We start from the raw sequence: 15,738 nt of genomic DNA on the forward strand, positions 1-15,738 counted from the left end.
CTGTTAATCCCCTCTCCTCGCGCACCAGGAAACAAAGAGGGAAGAAAAAGTCTCTTGCCTCTTCGGCAGGTCCAGACCTTTTTCCGGACTCCCTCCCAGCGAACCGCGGCGCACCAACCCCCGGCAGGCTGTGCTCACGCCGCCAACCCCAGGCCTCTCCCGGCGCTCCGACCGAAGCCCGAGCCTCAGCTCCCAGCCCCGCCCGCCCTGGTGGGTGAGCAGACAAGCCTCTCAGTCTGGTGAGTGCCGGTCGGCACCGATCCTCTGTGCGGGAATCTCTCTGCTTTTTCCTTCGCACCCCTGTTGCTGTGCTCTCCTCCGCGGCCCCGAAGCTTGCCCCCTCCGCCACCCGCAGTCTCCACCCGCGAAGGGGCTTCCTAGTGTGTGGAAATCTTTCCACCTTCACAGCTCCCTCCCACTGGTGCAGGTCCCGTCCCTATCCTTTTGTCTCTGTTTATTCTTTTTACTTTTGCCCTTCCCAGGTACGTGGGGGGTTTCTTGCCTTTTGGGAGGTCTGAGGTCTTCTGCCAGCGTTCAGTAGGTGTTCTGTAGGAGTTGTTCCACGTGTAGATGTATTTCTGGTGTATCTGTGGGGAGGAAGGTGATCTCTGTGTCTTACTCTTACGCCATCTTCCCGGAGGCTCCTCTTTGCCAGTTTTTCTACTAGATTTTTAAAAATAGACTTCTTGGAACTCTTTATATGTTAGGGAGATATGGCACACACCCTAAGGTGATCTTATTGAGTGATGCCCTTGTATAATTCCCTCTTCTTGAATGAGGGAAGAACCTGTGACGTGCTTTTAACCAAGAGTATATGTCTTAAGTGAAGTGATTTTGCAGATCTAGTTAAAGTTAGTAACTACTTGACTTTAAGTTAATCAAAAGGGAGATTATCCCTTTGGGTGGGCCTGACCTAATCAGGTGATTCCTTTAAAAGGCAGTCTAGAGGGCTTCCCTGGTGGCGCAGTGGTTGGGAGTCTGCCTGCCGATGCAGGGGACGTGGGTTCGTGCCCCGTTCTGGGAGGATCCCACATGCCGCGGAGTGGCTGGGCCTGTGAGCCATGGCCGCTGGGCCTGCGCATCCGGAGCCTGTGCTCGACAACGGGAGAGGCCACAACAGTGAGAGGCCTACCTACCGCAAAAAAAAAAAAAAAAAAGGCAGTCTAGAGGTCAGAGACTAGAAGCAGCAGAGACTTGCTCTCTCTGATGCTGGTGTTGAAAAAGTAAGATGCCATGAATTCTGCTAACCATATGAGGGAGTTTGCAAGCAGATCCTTCCCTAGTCAAACCTCAGATGAGAACAGAGCTTTCAGGTTTTGAGTCATAATTAGAAAGACCTTCCCTATTCTAAGATTATAAAAAATTTCCCCATGTCTTCTTCTAGAACTTCTGAGATTTTATTTTTGTACATTTAGAAAATCTTTGATCTATTTGGAATTTAATTTGGTTTAAGGTGTGAGGTATGGATAAAAGTTTGCTTTTTTTCAGATGGCTACCTGTATATTTCAATATTCCTTATTTAGTGGTCCAACTTTACACCTTTCTAGTCTGACAAGCTACTTTTTTCACAAATTCTCTTATATATTTGGATTATTGGTAGCATTATTTCTTGAATAAAATTTGGTACATTATATCTTTGAACTTTTTTTAGGGGGCATTATTTCTTAGGATTCAGGAATTTTAATTGCTCATTTTTATATCTCTATGGCTTAGTCTAATGTTTGGAATATAGTAGTTACTCAGTAAAGGCTTGTTGAATGAGTGATTAATGCTGTTCATACAATGCACAATGTGTGCTTCCTATAAGCAGTTGAACATATGCACACGCATATAAACACATACACACATACAGTGAGAAAAAGCGGTTAGCCTTTGTATGCTCAGTTCCTCTCCCACAATCACTGTATAGGTAACTCATGGTACCTCTGTGGGTTGGAGAAAGGGGTGGGGAAAGAGAAAAATTCCTCCCCATGGAAACTAAAGAGTTGAGCAGTAGGTAACTCCCATCCCCCCTAATAATACAAATAATTATTAACTGACTTCAGTCATGTCTGTTTTGCTTTCTCTCAACTGCAGGGTGGGTATAAACACATAGCTATATACTTCATTTCTCTTTGGTTCTACTTGTCAAGATATAATCATAAGTCTACAGATATGCATTGACTATGACTCTATAGATTCATTTGTAGGGATGGGGCTTGAGCCCAGAATCATAATTTCTTGAATTAAAATTCAGCTGCCGACTAAGGAAGGTTAACACTGAGCAAAAACATTCCTCAGATTACATTCTGCACTGTATGATTTTCCATGTGAATTTTCTGAAATAGAAATTCGATGAACAAATGACAGCATTTACACGATGTGGTCTTTGGAGAATAGTTTCCTTCAGCGCTTGATCTTCCTAATAGCCAGATAGGCCTGCATTTCAGCACTGCATGGGACAGAGTGAAGGAAGTTACTTCCATCCACTGCTGACACACACCTAAGCCATGTCCTTTGACTTGGACTGGCCTTTGTTGGTAATACTGATATTCTGATCTCTATCTCTTGTTTGGCTCTCAGTTGGTTCAGAACTAGGGCTGAGAAAAGGATTCTATTTTATGGGCTTCCTCAAGCCTTATCAGTGTTTAATCTGAATTACTTTCATTGTATTCTTCTGATCTTCTCTCTAAATTCCATACGTTGGAATTACTTAATTCAACCGATTTTGTTTTAACATATTATGTTTTAGCTTAATGCTAAGTATTTAAAATAGAGGTCACTGACTACTTTTACTGATGGTAGTGTGTTTAATGTAGCTTAATATCTTTATATACTCATTGAAGGCAGCACATATGTATACAGGTTCATTCAGTATTTTCAGAAAATGAGCAGAGCCCATGAAATTCATTAAGTATTACCACAATAAGAAAAAAAGGACAAACCACAAGAGAAAAACAATCTGTACATGAAAGTTCACTGCAAACTAGACTGTTTCAGTGTTTATAAATATTCGTCTATAGAGAGAAGTACGTGTATTATTAATAATTATGCATTAGTGCCTCATTAGTAGGGGGTTACATCCATGCTGTTTTTTTCCTCTAGTGTATTTCTGATAAGTTAACATTTTTAAAGTCTTATTTAAAATGTAATAAAAACAGAGGAGAGCGTGTGTATGTATATATTCAAGAGTAGATCATCTGTAATTCCTTCAGCTGTGTGAAGAAACATGGTCCATGGCTTCTGAGCCTACAGAGATGTAAAATATTGCCTTCCTAATCCAGAATCAGAACTTAATCACTTGAAAAATGACAGGCAGGTCAAATCAGAACAGACTTTTATTGTATTGACATTGTATTCTTGATTCTAGTATATACATTTAAATTCTAGATCCCTAAATACGTTTTTTTAAAAGGGACTGTTTCCAGACTAGCACTCCCAGAAATACCCTTACTATGTACTTTGTGGGTACATTCGAATTGCAAAATCAACAGACATTTTTCATTCTTATCTGATCTTTCTGTCAAATTTTATGTAGTTGGCCAAGTTCTCCTTTTTGATGTCCTGTATGCCTCTGGCTTCTATGTAATGCATATTACTGTTTTCCTTCAATCTCTCTGACTGCTGTCTCTCCATTTCTTTTGTGAGATCCTTTTTATTTTCTTTGCCTGTCCCTAACATATTCCCCTGGATTCCATTTTTTTCTTTTCACTGCTCTTCTCACATTCATATTCTCCCTGGATGATCTTCTTCAATCTCATGATTTCAGTTGGCATCATCTTATGCTGATGATTCGTACACCTACGTTTCTGCTCTACATGTAGTCTGTGAATGCCATTTCCAACTCTATCTACAAGTCTCATAGGTACTCAGAACTTAACTAAAGACCAACTGGAATTGCCCATTTCTTCATTCTGTCTTAGATGATGGCATCACCATTTAGTTACCAAAGCAAGAAACTTGGAAGTTTTCCTTGACAGCTTTCATTACATCCTCTCCCATGTCCATTCAGACATCAAACTCTGGCAAATTTACCTCTCAATATTCTCACAAATCTATCCCATTCTTTGGGTCTATCTTACCACTTCCCTAGGTGAAGCTCTAATAATAAAGTACTTGAACCATTGCAACTGACTTTTCACTAAGACTTATAAAGAATGGGAGGATTACAAAAATTTAGAAAAGGAGTTCATGGAATGGGTAGCCAGAAAGAATGACAAAAGTCCATCATCATAAGTATCCTTCCAGACTTTCACCCATATATTTGCAGCGAAAACATTTATGCATGTGTGTATGTGTGTGTGTGTGTGTGTGTGTGTGTGTGTGTGTGTGTGTGTGTGTTATCAGTTAGGATACTCAACTCAGACCTAGCTCACACTACCTCAGACAAAAAGGGAGGGAATTTATTGGCTTTTATAATCAAACCGCAGAGAGGACAGGGATGTAGCTATGTCTTAAGGATTACTGGAACCATAGTCATCAGTGTCACTAAGACTCTTTCCATTTTTAAACCTCTGTTTCTCCATTTCTTCTACAAGACTGAAAAGTACCATCTCTGGCAACATTCAGGCCTCATATCTTTCTTCCTTAGCATCAATGAGTTAGTGGAAATGTCTTGCCTCTGATGCCTAAAGAATTCTGGGAATAGGCTATGATTGGATTGGCTTGGGTCAATCTCTGTGGCTGGGAAGGTGGTATTATCAGGGACCATGGAAGCTCTTACTAAGATCACATGTTTGAAATTTGGGGAAAACATTTTTCGTAAGAAGTAGGGAAGGAGTATTTAGCAGGCAGTTTTATGTACTTTATATATATACAGTTAACCCTCATGGCAAGCTAAAAATTTCTTTACATTAAAAAGAATCTGTTTTTAAAATGGAAATAAAAAGCACACCTAACAAAAATGCTAGGTGTTAAATTTTAAAACCTTAGAGATCAGTGTGTTCACTTGGGCTGCCAGGTTAACTTGTACAGTTTCTTGGAATAAACTTCTTTCATCTGTTAGTTGTCAGTATCCCTGTTTTTTTATTTTGTTTTGGTTGCAGAGAATTGATTCACACAGATAAGTGGTTGCAAATAGTAACAGTTCTTTTTAAAGTTCCCTTGCAAACTCAAGATACTCTACAACTAACAGCTGACTGTAGCTGTCATCTACCACTCCTGATTTCTATTTTGTGTTCAACAAAACTGCTGTTTGTAATCATTGATTGAGTTCATATTAAGTAAATGTTCTACATTTTAATTTATAAAATAATGTATGCTGAAAATATTGCTTTCAGGTTTTTTTTAAAATAAGATTTTGTTTGAAAGGATTCTACTGCTAAAAATTTGAAAACCAGTATATTAGAGCAGGGGTCAGCAAAGTTTCAGTAAAGGGCCATATAGTAAATATTTTAGGTTTTGTGGGCCATATGATCTCAGTTGCAACCACTCACCTCTTCCATTGTAGTGTGAAAGTAGCAATAGACAACACATAAATGAACTATGGAACTGTGTTCCAATAAAACTTTATTTACAAGAACAGGTGGCAGACTGGATTTGGTTTGTGGGCTGGGCTGTAGTTTGCCAACCCCTGTACTAGAGCTATTGCTATAAATGGATAGATTCAACTATCCACGCTAGTTACATAGTTACCTTTAGTGAAGAGGACCGATGAGTTGCCCTCTCATTCTGTATTAACAGTTACTTTCAAAAGAGGTCTTTTAAAACAGTTCTGATTTTAGTAATGGTAACTTGCCAGTAGCTTAGTTGAAATTAAGTGTTTTGTCACATTGTTTTGAAATCCATCAACTTTAAATTAGCCCAAATATACAACTTTTTATATGTTCCTTAACATAAAATAATCCAGAAGAGTTTGCATGCCCTATGTTAGATGATAATTCTTTTTTATGGTGGAGATTTACTCATTAACTAATCCTTACTTCTGATCTCATTTGCTAGACTAAGTGAAGAGTTTAAACTTGGTGTACTAATTTAATCTTCCAAATTGACGTTTCTTTTTCTTTTGCTCACAGTAGCTTGGATCATCTGAAAAAGGTCCTGAATAAATGTATCATTTGTCACTAGCTAAAAACTGTCATCATTATCTTGATTAATCAAATGCTGCTCTTAAAGATGGATTGAAACATAAAATAGCCAGCCTGGTTCCACATAATGAAGAGATTAATTTAACACACAAGACAACCAATTTAGTATTGCTCAATAATCATGCTTTATTTAGAAAGCCTTCAATTAGTATAATTTTCCTTGATGTACTATTTTTTTATCTTTCTAACAAAAAGCCATGATTTCCTCAAGTTAATCTGTTTTCCTTAAAACATAAAAGGATATTTATCTCAGCACTCTTAAATTCTAAAATGTGAAACTCTGTCTTATGAGGAAAGAGGAAATTAATGATGGATTAAAAACCTTACAGTGGAGTTCTTTATTTTAAGAAATTACTTATTTTCTTTTTGTAGCATGATTAGGAGTATGGTAGTAGAAGCCACAGCAAGAGAGACCCTCAAGGCCTCTGTTCTTCCTTCTTTTGGATGAGATTAAAATGGCCTAAATACACATACAGAGATGTAAATTATGCACTAACTTGCAAAGAAGTTAATTAGTTTTTACTGCTTTTTTGTGTATGTGATGATTGGGAGAGGTTTTTGGCCAAGTTAAAAGAATATTAAGTCACAGTATTAGTTTTCTGTATATGATTGATACTTAAAGCAACGGAGAGAGGTGTATTCATGAGGTTTATATGGCCTATGGACTTGTAATCACCCCATATTGTGTAGTATTTCTTATGATGGGAAGAAACAGCAGCAAACATTTCATTAACTAACTTAGGGCTAATGATGCTTTCTGGACATCGTGTCTACTGTGAATGAGAGGTTCAATTTGATGTTTAAAGAGTTCTGAACTGGATTAGATTTCAAATGCTAGACTTGAGGAATTTTTAAAAATAGGGCAATGTTTCATTCATAGTTCATGGAAATTTACCATTTGAAAGACTGAGCTGATGCGTTTTAGAACCTATTATGAGTTATTAGATAACAACCCATTTATGGATTTGACAGATTGCTGAAATAGATTTTGTTTTGTTTCTTGTGTTTTTTTGTGAGGAGGGGCCTTGGCAGAATGCTGTGTGTGTGTATGTGAAGTGTGCATATTTCTTTGCATATGTGTGAATGGTTGGTGTTTCTGCCTGAGTGTTCCAGCCTCCTGATGCTGGTAGAAGCTTTATTGGATTCCAGGGAACTTTATACGTGGATAGGGAGACCCCATGTAGGTGATAGCCCAACTAGATTTTCCTGGTTCTACAATTCATCTCACAGGCTTCCTCCCATCAGTGAAGTAGGATAACAATCCAATGAAAAGTAGTTATTAAATATTCCTTAGGTACCTAGTATTGTGGTCCACACTAATGTTTGCTTAATGATCTGAGTGTATCTTCTCTCTCCACAAGACAGGAGGCCTTGAGGCTGTTTGGGATTGGATCCATAATAGAAGTGGTCAGAATTTTGCTTGTTGCTGATTTGAAGGAGAGTACGTAAAGAACAAACATTTCAAAACTGTTTAATGGATTTTAGGAACTTGTTTCCCAAGAGGATAATCCAGGCCTAGGAGCCAGGGCTATTGTGTTCTGGTCCTACTGCCACCAGTAAGGAGTTGTGTCACCTTGGGCAAGTTTCCTCACTCTTTTAGAGGTTGGAAAAGTATAGATTTATTGCTCAGATAGAGAGTGGGCAACATGAGAGGACAACATGAGAAGAATACATTAATATTTTAATAGTGTTCAGAAGCATAAGCATAAATAGTTGTAGAAAATATGCACTTGAGGGAAAAATAAGTTTATCGTTGAGAACCAGTTGCCATGAAGCTGAGAGAATCTGTTAGGATTGATGGCTTGACCTTCACCCCACCTGTATATTTTCCATTTCTTAAAAGCATAAACATCTCTTCCTCCCTTTTCCTGCTGCCCTTTCTCCTGATTACAAAAGAGAGATATTCCTTTTGTAAATTTAGAAAATACAGAAAATTACGAGGAAGAAGTGAAAACAGTTTTACTACCCAGAAGGAAAGCCCTTAAGATTTTAATATAACTTTATGGTTTCTTTCCTTTGTATGTGTATGTATGTATAAGCATAATTGGAATCATGCTGAATATAGTATTTCCAGCATATTATTTTAATAATATACTGTGAATATTTTCTCACACTGGGTATTCTTCTAAAATATAATTTAAAATAAATGCATAGTATTCGTGAAAGTAAACCTTGCTCAAAATATTTTCTTTGCCATTACAAAATGTTCTTTGCCAAAAAAATTGTAAAATATAGAAAGATGGAAAGAAGAAAAATAAAATCAATGATAATTCTCTTACCCAAATAAATCAGCCTTTTCTTCGTCTGTTTTTTATGCATATTCACTCAATTTATTTGTTTTCTGTGTTTTTGTTTAATAATATGACATATTACATATTTTCCTATGTTATTAAAATTTATCTTACACATCATTAATATTAAAATGTATAAAGTTTTGTATATATAATTAATATTTGTAATTAATATTTGTGTGAGCTTATATATATAATATATGCAATTACATTTTATAGTTCATGCACTTAACATATTTACTGAGAGCCTGTTATGTGATAGATGCTTGGCATACACATGTGATCAGAGTAGATGGTACAAATTATGAAAGATAGTATATATTCTTTCGTAATCTTTTTGTTTCCATTACCAGTATATCTTTCTGTGTGAGCTAATACTTTGATCCTGTCATTGTGAGTAGCTGCATTGTAGTCTAATTGTATCATCATTTGTTTCACCAATTTACCATTGGTACCTATTTGGATTGTTGCCAATTTTTCCCTAAGAGTATTGTGATGAATATTCTTATGGTCAGGTCTTTTTACACATTCATAATTATTTCCCTATAACAATTTCCTAGAGTTTAATATCTTGATTAAAGGGCATACATATTTGTAACGGCATATATATTTTTAAGACTTCTGGTATCTACAAACAAAATGCTACTCAGAGAGGTTGTACCAATTTTCACTCCTAACAGCAATGTAAGAGGTCCATTTCCTGGCCAAAAAAAGGCATATCATTGGTGTTTTAATTTTCATGCCTTGGTTTTATGCCAGAAAGTTCCCCCTCCTTCCATCACTCCTAGATTACGTATAGTTAAAATTTACATGATTTCATTTAACATTTTTAATTCTTCTTTTTTTTAAACAAACAAGCCAATTTACTTATTTATTTAATCTTTGGCCACACTATGCGACATGCGGTATCTTAATTCCCTGACCAGGGATTGAACCTGTGCCCCCTGCACTGGGAGCATGGAGTCTTAACCACTGGACCGCCAGGGAAGTTCCTAAATTTTTTTTTTTAAGAGTAGATATATTTATTAACAATTGCCAAAAAAGTGGAAAAAACAAAAGAAAGCAAATATTCACTGGCTGGTGAATGGATAAACAAACTATACTACATTTACTCAATGGAATATTGCTCAGCAATAGAAAGTAATGAAATACAGGTATTTTTGGCAACATACATGAATCTCAAAAGCACTAGACTAAGTAAAAGAAGCCAGATTCATATACAGACTACATATTGTATGATTATATTTATATTACATTCTCACAAATGCAAAACTACAGGGGTGGAGAACAGCATTACCCGGGAATGGGGCTAAGGATAGGGAATTGACTATGAAAGGGAACATGGGAACTCTCTGGTGTGATAGGAAAATTCTGTATCTTGATAACTTGATAGTATAGGAGGTTACAAAATTGTGTGCCTTGTAAAACTTCACAGAAATGCACAGCTAAAGTGGTGGATTTTATTGTATGCAAATTGTACTTAAATAAAATTGGCTAAAAAGTAATCTGTGAGTGGAATGAGATTGAGTGGGGAAATTTATGAAACAAGATTCGACATTAGTTGATCACTGTGGAAGGTAAATGAAAGGATGCACCATTATTCTGCTCTGTCTACATTTATATGTTTATATATGTAGTTTTTAAATAAAATTTGCAAATACATTTTAGTCTTAAGGAACTGTTTTTTAAAATTAAAGATAAAAATGACAGGGAAGTATAGTATAAGTCAATTTACTGAAAATAGTTAATGACAAATAAAGAATTACCATTAAGAATTACAGGGAGATATAAGTTGTTGTTAAGTTTTGGGTTGAATGGTAAGTTCAAGTGTATGTATTTAGGTTTGTTTTTTTTTTTGACCCCACCTCGCGTGGCTTGCGTAATCTTAGTTCCCGGACCAGTGACTGGACCCGTGTCCTCGGCAGTGAAAGTGTGGAGTCCTAACCACTGGACCACAAGGGAATTCCCTGTATTTAGTTTTTATTTAAAAAAATAACATTAAAAAGTACCACACATGTAGCAGTGATGTTGGTGTGTCCTGAATTAAAGTTGACAACAAGTCCAATTTTACACTGTTTTCAAACATGCACTATAATTTTTCTCCCCGATCAAAAAACTTCAGTGGCTTCTGATCACATTCAGTGTAAAAACCAAAGTTTCTTCAAGGTCCTACGTGATCTAGGCCCTAGCTAACTCTGATTTTACCTACTGTTTCTTAGTTCTCTTCATCACATGCTGGCCTCTTTGCTATTCTTCAAACATACCAAGCCACCTTGTCATCTTAAACCTTGCTGCACATGCTGCCTGAAACTTTCTTTATGTAAGCCAATGGCTTGCTTCTTCACTTCCTTCTGATCTCTATTCAGGTGTCTCATTATCAATGATGACTTCCCTGAGCACACTATACAAAATAGCACAAATACGTGAAAAACACATTTTTGCAATGTCACTCATCTTCTTGACTTTATCAACTCCCACTTTATTAACTAAAATTCTACCTACAATTCCTTTACCTGCCAATCAGAAATTTACCCCATTGAGATTAATTTACCATCTGCCTTAACAAAAATAATGACAAGGAATTAATTATTGTTATTAAATCTTCTGGTCCAATGGTAGTAGCTTAACCTCAATACACAACTGTCTCTGGTACTTTTTTTTTTTTTAAACATCTTTGTTGGAGTATAATTGCTTTACAATGGTATGTTAGTTTCTGCTTTATAATAAAGTGAATCAGCTATACATATACATATGTTCCCATATCTCTTCCCTCTTGCCCTCCCTCACACCCTCCCTATCCCACCCCTCTAGGTGGTCACAAAGCACCGAGCTGATCTCCCTGTGCTATGTGGCTGCTTCCCACTAGCTATCTATTTTACATTTGGTAGTGTATATATGTCCACGCCACTCTCTCACTTCGTCCCAGCTTACCCTTCCCCCTCCCCATGTCCTCAAGTCCATTCTCTACCTCTTTATTCCTGTCCTTCCCATCAGTGCTTCAGAACCTTTTTTTTTAGATTCCGTATGTATGTGTTAGCATACAGTATTTGTTTTTCTCTTTCTGACTTAACTTCACTCTGTATGACAGACTCTAGTTCCATCCACCTCACTACAAATAACTCAGTTTGGTTCCTTTTTATGGCTGAGCAATATTCCATTGTATATATGTGCCACATCTTCTTTATCCATTCATCTGTCAATGGACACTTAGGTTGCTTCCATGTCCTGGCTATTGTAAATAGAGCTGCAATGAACATTGTGGTACGTGACTCCTTTTGAATTATGGTTTATGCTCAGTAGTGAGATTGCTGGGTCATATGGTAGTTCTATTTGTAGTTTTTTAAGGAACCTCCATACTGTTCTCCATAGTGGCTGTATCAATTTATATTGCCACCAACAGTGCAAGACGGTTCCCTTTTCTCCACACCTTCTCCAGCATTTATTGTTTGTAGATTTTCTGATGATGGCCATTCTGACTGGTGTGAGGTGATACCTCATTGTAGTTTTGATTTGCATTTCTCTAATGATTAGTGATGTGGAGTATCCTTTCATGTGTTTGTTGGCAATCTGTATATCTTCTTTGGAGAAATGTCTATTTAGGGCTTCTGCCCATTTTTGGATTGGGTTGTTTGTTTTTTTGATATTGAGCTGCATGAGCTGCTTGTAAATTTTGGAGATTAATCCTTTGTCAGTTGCTTCATTTGCAAATATTTTCTCCCATTTTGAGAGTTTTCTTTTTGTCTTGTTTATGGCTTCCTTTGCTGTGCAAAAGCTTTTAACTTTCATTAGGTCCCATTTGTTTATTTTTGTTTTTATTTCCATTACTCTAGGAGGTGGGTCAAAGAGGATCTTGCTGTGATTTATGTCATAGAGTGTTCTGCCTATGTTTTCCTCTAAGAGTTTGATAGTGTCTGGCCTTACATTTAGGTCTTTAATCCATTTTGAGTTTATTTTTGTGTATGGTGTTAGGGAGTGCTCTAATTTCATTCTTTTACATGTAGCTGTCCAGTTTTCCCAGCACCACTTATTAAAGAAGCTGTCTTTTCTCCATTGTATATTCTTGCCTCCTTTATCAAAAATAAGGTAACCATATGTGTGTGGGTTTATCTCTGGGATTTCTGTCTTGTTCCATTGATCTGTATTTCTGTTTTTCTGCCAGTACCATACTGTCTTGATTACTGTACTTTGGAGTATAGTCTGAAGTCTGGGAACCTGATTCCTCGAGCTCCAGTTTTCTTTCTCAAGATTGCTTTGGCTATTTGGGTTCTTTTGTGTTTCCATACAAACTGTGAAACTTTTTGTTCTGGTTCTGTGAAAAATGCCAGTGGTCATTTCACAGGGCCTGCATTGAATCTGTAGATTGCTTGGGGTAGTTTAGTCATTTTCACAATGTTGATTCTTCCAATCCAATAACATGGTATATCTCACCATCTGTTTGTATCATCTTTAATTTCTTTCATCAGTGTCTTCTAGTTTTCTGCATACAGGTCTTTTGTCTCCTTAGGTAGATTTATTCCTAGGTGTTTTATTCTTTCTGTTGCAATGGTAAATGTGAGTGTTTCCTTAATTTCTCTTTCAGATTTTTCATCATTAGTGTATAAGAATGAAAGAGATTTCTGTGCATTAATTTTATATCCTGTTACTTTACCAAATTCATTGATTAGCTCTATAGTTTTCTGGTAGCATCTTTAGGATTCTCTATGTATAGTATTTTGTCATCTTCAAACAGTGACAGCTTTACTTCTTTTCTGATTTGTATTCCTTTTATTTCTTTTTCTTCTCTGATTGCTCTGGTTACAACTTGCAAAACTATGTTGAATATTAGTTGTGAAAGTGGACAACCTTGTCTTGTTCCTGATCTTAGAGGAAATGCTTTCACTTTTTCACCATTGAGAACGATGTTTGCTGTGTGTTTGTCGTATATGGCCTTTGTTGTGTTGAGGTAAGTTCCCTCTATGCCTACTTTCTGGAGGGTTTTTATCATAAATAGTTGTTGAATTTTGTTGAAAGCTTTTTCCATATCTATTGAGATGATCATATGCTTTTTCTCCTTCAATTTGTTAATATGGTGTATCACATTGACTGATTTGCATATATGAAGAATCCTTGCATTCCTGGGATAAACCCCACTTGATCATGGTGTATGATCCTCTTAATGTGCTGTTGGAATCTGTTTGCTAGTATTTTGTTGAGGATTTTTACATCTATGTTCATCACTGATATTGGCCTTTAGTTTTCTTTTTTTGTGACATCTTTGGTTTTGGTATCAGGGTGATGGTGGCCTCGTAGAATGAGTTTGTTCCTCCCTCTGCTATATTTTGGAAAAGGTTGAGAAGGACAGGTGTTAGCTCTTTTCTCAGTGTTTGATAGAATTTGCCTGTGAAGCCATCTGGTCCTGGGCTTTTGTTTGTTAGATGATTTTTAATTTTATTTATTCATTTTTTTTTCGGTACGCGGGCCTCTCACTGTTGTGGCCTCTCCTATTGCAGAGCACAGGCTCCGGACGTGCAGGCCCAGCGGCCATGGCTCACGGGCCCAGCCGCTCCGCGGCATGTGGGATCCCCCCGGACCGGGGCACAAACCCGTGTCCCCTGCATCAGCAGGTGGACTCTCAACCACTGCGCCACCAGGGAAGCCCTGTTAGATGATTTTTAATCACAGTCTCAATTTCAGTGCTTGTGATTGTTCTGTTTATATTTTCTGTTTCTTCATGGTTCAGTCTCAGAAGGTTGTGCTTTTCTAAGAGTTTGTCCATTTCTTCCAGGTTGTCCATTTTATTGGCATATAGTTGCTTGTAGTAATCTCTCACGATCCCTTGTATTTCTGCAGTGTCCGTTGTTACTTCTCCTTTTTCATTTCTAATTGTATTGATTTGAGTCTTCTCTCTTTTTTTCCTGATGAGTCTGGCTAATGGTTTATCAATTTTGTTAATCTTCTCAAAGAACCAGCTTTTAGTTTCATTGATCTTTGCTATTGTTTCCTTCATTTCTTTTTCATTTATTTCTGATCTGATCTTTATGATTTCTTCTGCTAACTTTGGGTTTTGTTTTGTTTTTTTTCTTTCTCTAATTGCCTTAGGTGTAAGGTTATGTTGTTTATTTGAGATGTCTCCAGTTTCTTGAGGTAGGATTGTATTGCTTTAAACTTCCCTCTTAGAACTGCTTTTGCTGCATCCCATAGGTTTTGGGTAGTTGTGTTTTCATTGTCATTTGTTTCTAGGTAGTTTTTGATTTCTTCTTTGATTTCTTCAGTGATCTCTTGGTTATTTAGTCGTGTATTGTTTACCCTCCATGTGTTTGTATTTTTTACAGACTTTTTCCCTGTAATTGATATCTAGTCTCATAGTGTTGCGGTTGGAAAAGATACTTGATATGATTTCAATTTTCTTAAATTTACCAGAGCTTGATTTGTGACCCAGGATATGATCTATCCTGGAGAATGTTCCATGAGCACTTGAGAAGGAAGTGTATTCTGTTTTTTTTGGATGGAATGTCCTATAAATATCAATTAAGTCCTTCGTGTTTAATGTATCATTTAAAGTTTGTGTTTCCTTATTTATTTTCATTTTGGATGATCTTTCCATTGGTGAAAGTGGGGTGTTAAAGTCCCCTGCTATGGTTGTGTTACTGTTGATTTTTCCTTTTATGGCTGTTAGCATTTACCTTATGTATTGAGGTGCTCCGATCTTGGGTTCACAAATATTTACAATTGTTATATCTTCTTCTTGGATTGATCGATTGATCATTATGTAGTGTCCTTCTTTGTCTCTTTTAATAGTGTTTATTTTAAAGTCTATTTTGTCTGATATGAGAATTGCTCTTACAGCTTTCTTTCGATTTCCATTTGCATGGATATCTTTTTCCATCCCCACTTTCAGTGTGTATGTGTCCCTAGGTTTGAAGTGGGTCTCTTGTAGACAGCATGTATACGGGTCTTGTTTTTATATCCATTCAGCCAGTCTGTGTCTTTTGGTTGGAGCAGTTAATCCATTTGCATTTAAGGTAATTATTGATATGTATGTTCCTATTCCCATTTTCTTAATTTTTTTGGGTTTGTTATTGTAGGTCTTTTGCTTCTCTTGTGTTTCCTGCCTAGAGAAGTTCCTTTAGCATTTGTTGTAAAGCTGGTTTGGTGGTGCTGAATTCTGTTAGCTATTGCTTGTGTGTAAAGGTTTTAATTTCTCCATCAAATCTGAATGAGATCCTTGCTGTGTAGAGTAATCTTGGTTGTAGGTTTTCCCCTTTCATCACGTTAAATATGTCGTGCCTCTCCCTTCTGGCTTGCAGAGTTTCTGCTGAAAGATCAGCTGTTAACCTTATGAGGATTCCCCTATATGTAATTTGTTGTTTTTCCCTTGCTGCTTTTAATATTTTTTCTTTGTA

Source organism: Tursiops truncatus, chromosome 1 (genome assembly GCF_011762595.2).
Source record: "Tursiops truncatus isolate mTurTru1 chromosome 1, mTurTru1.mat.Y, whole genome shotgun sequence".
Classification (NCBI taxonomy): Eukaryota; Metazoa; Chordata; class Mammalia; order Artiodactyla; family Delphinidae; genus Tursiops; species Tursiops truncatus.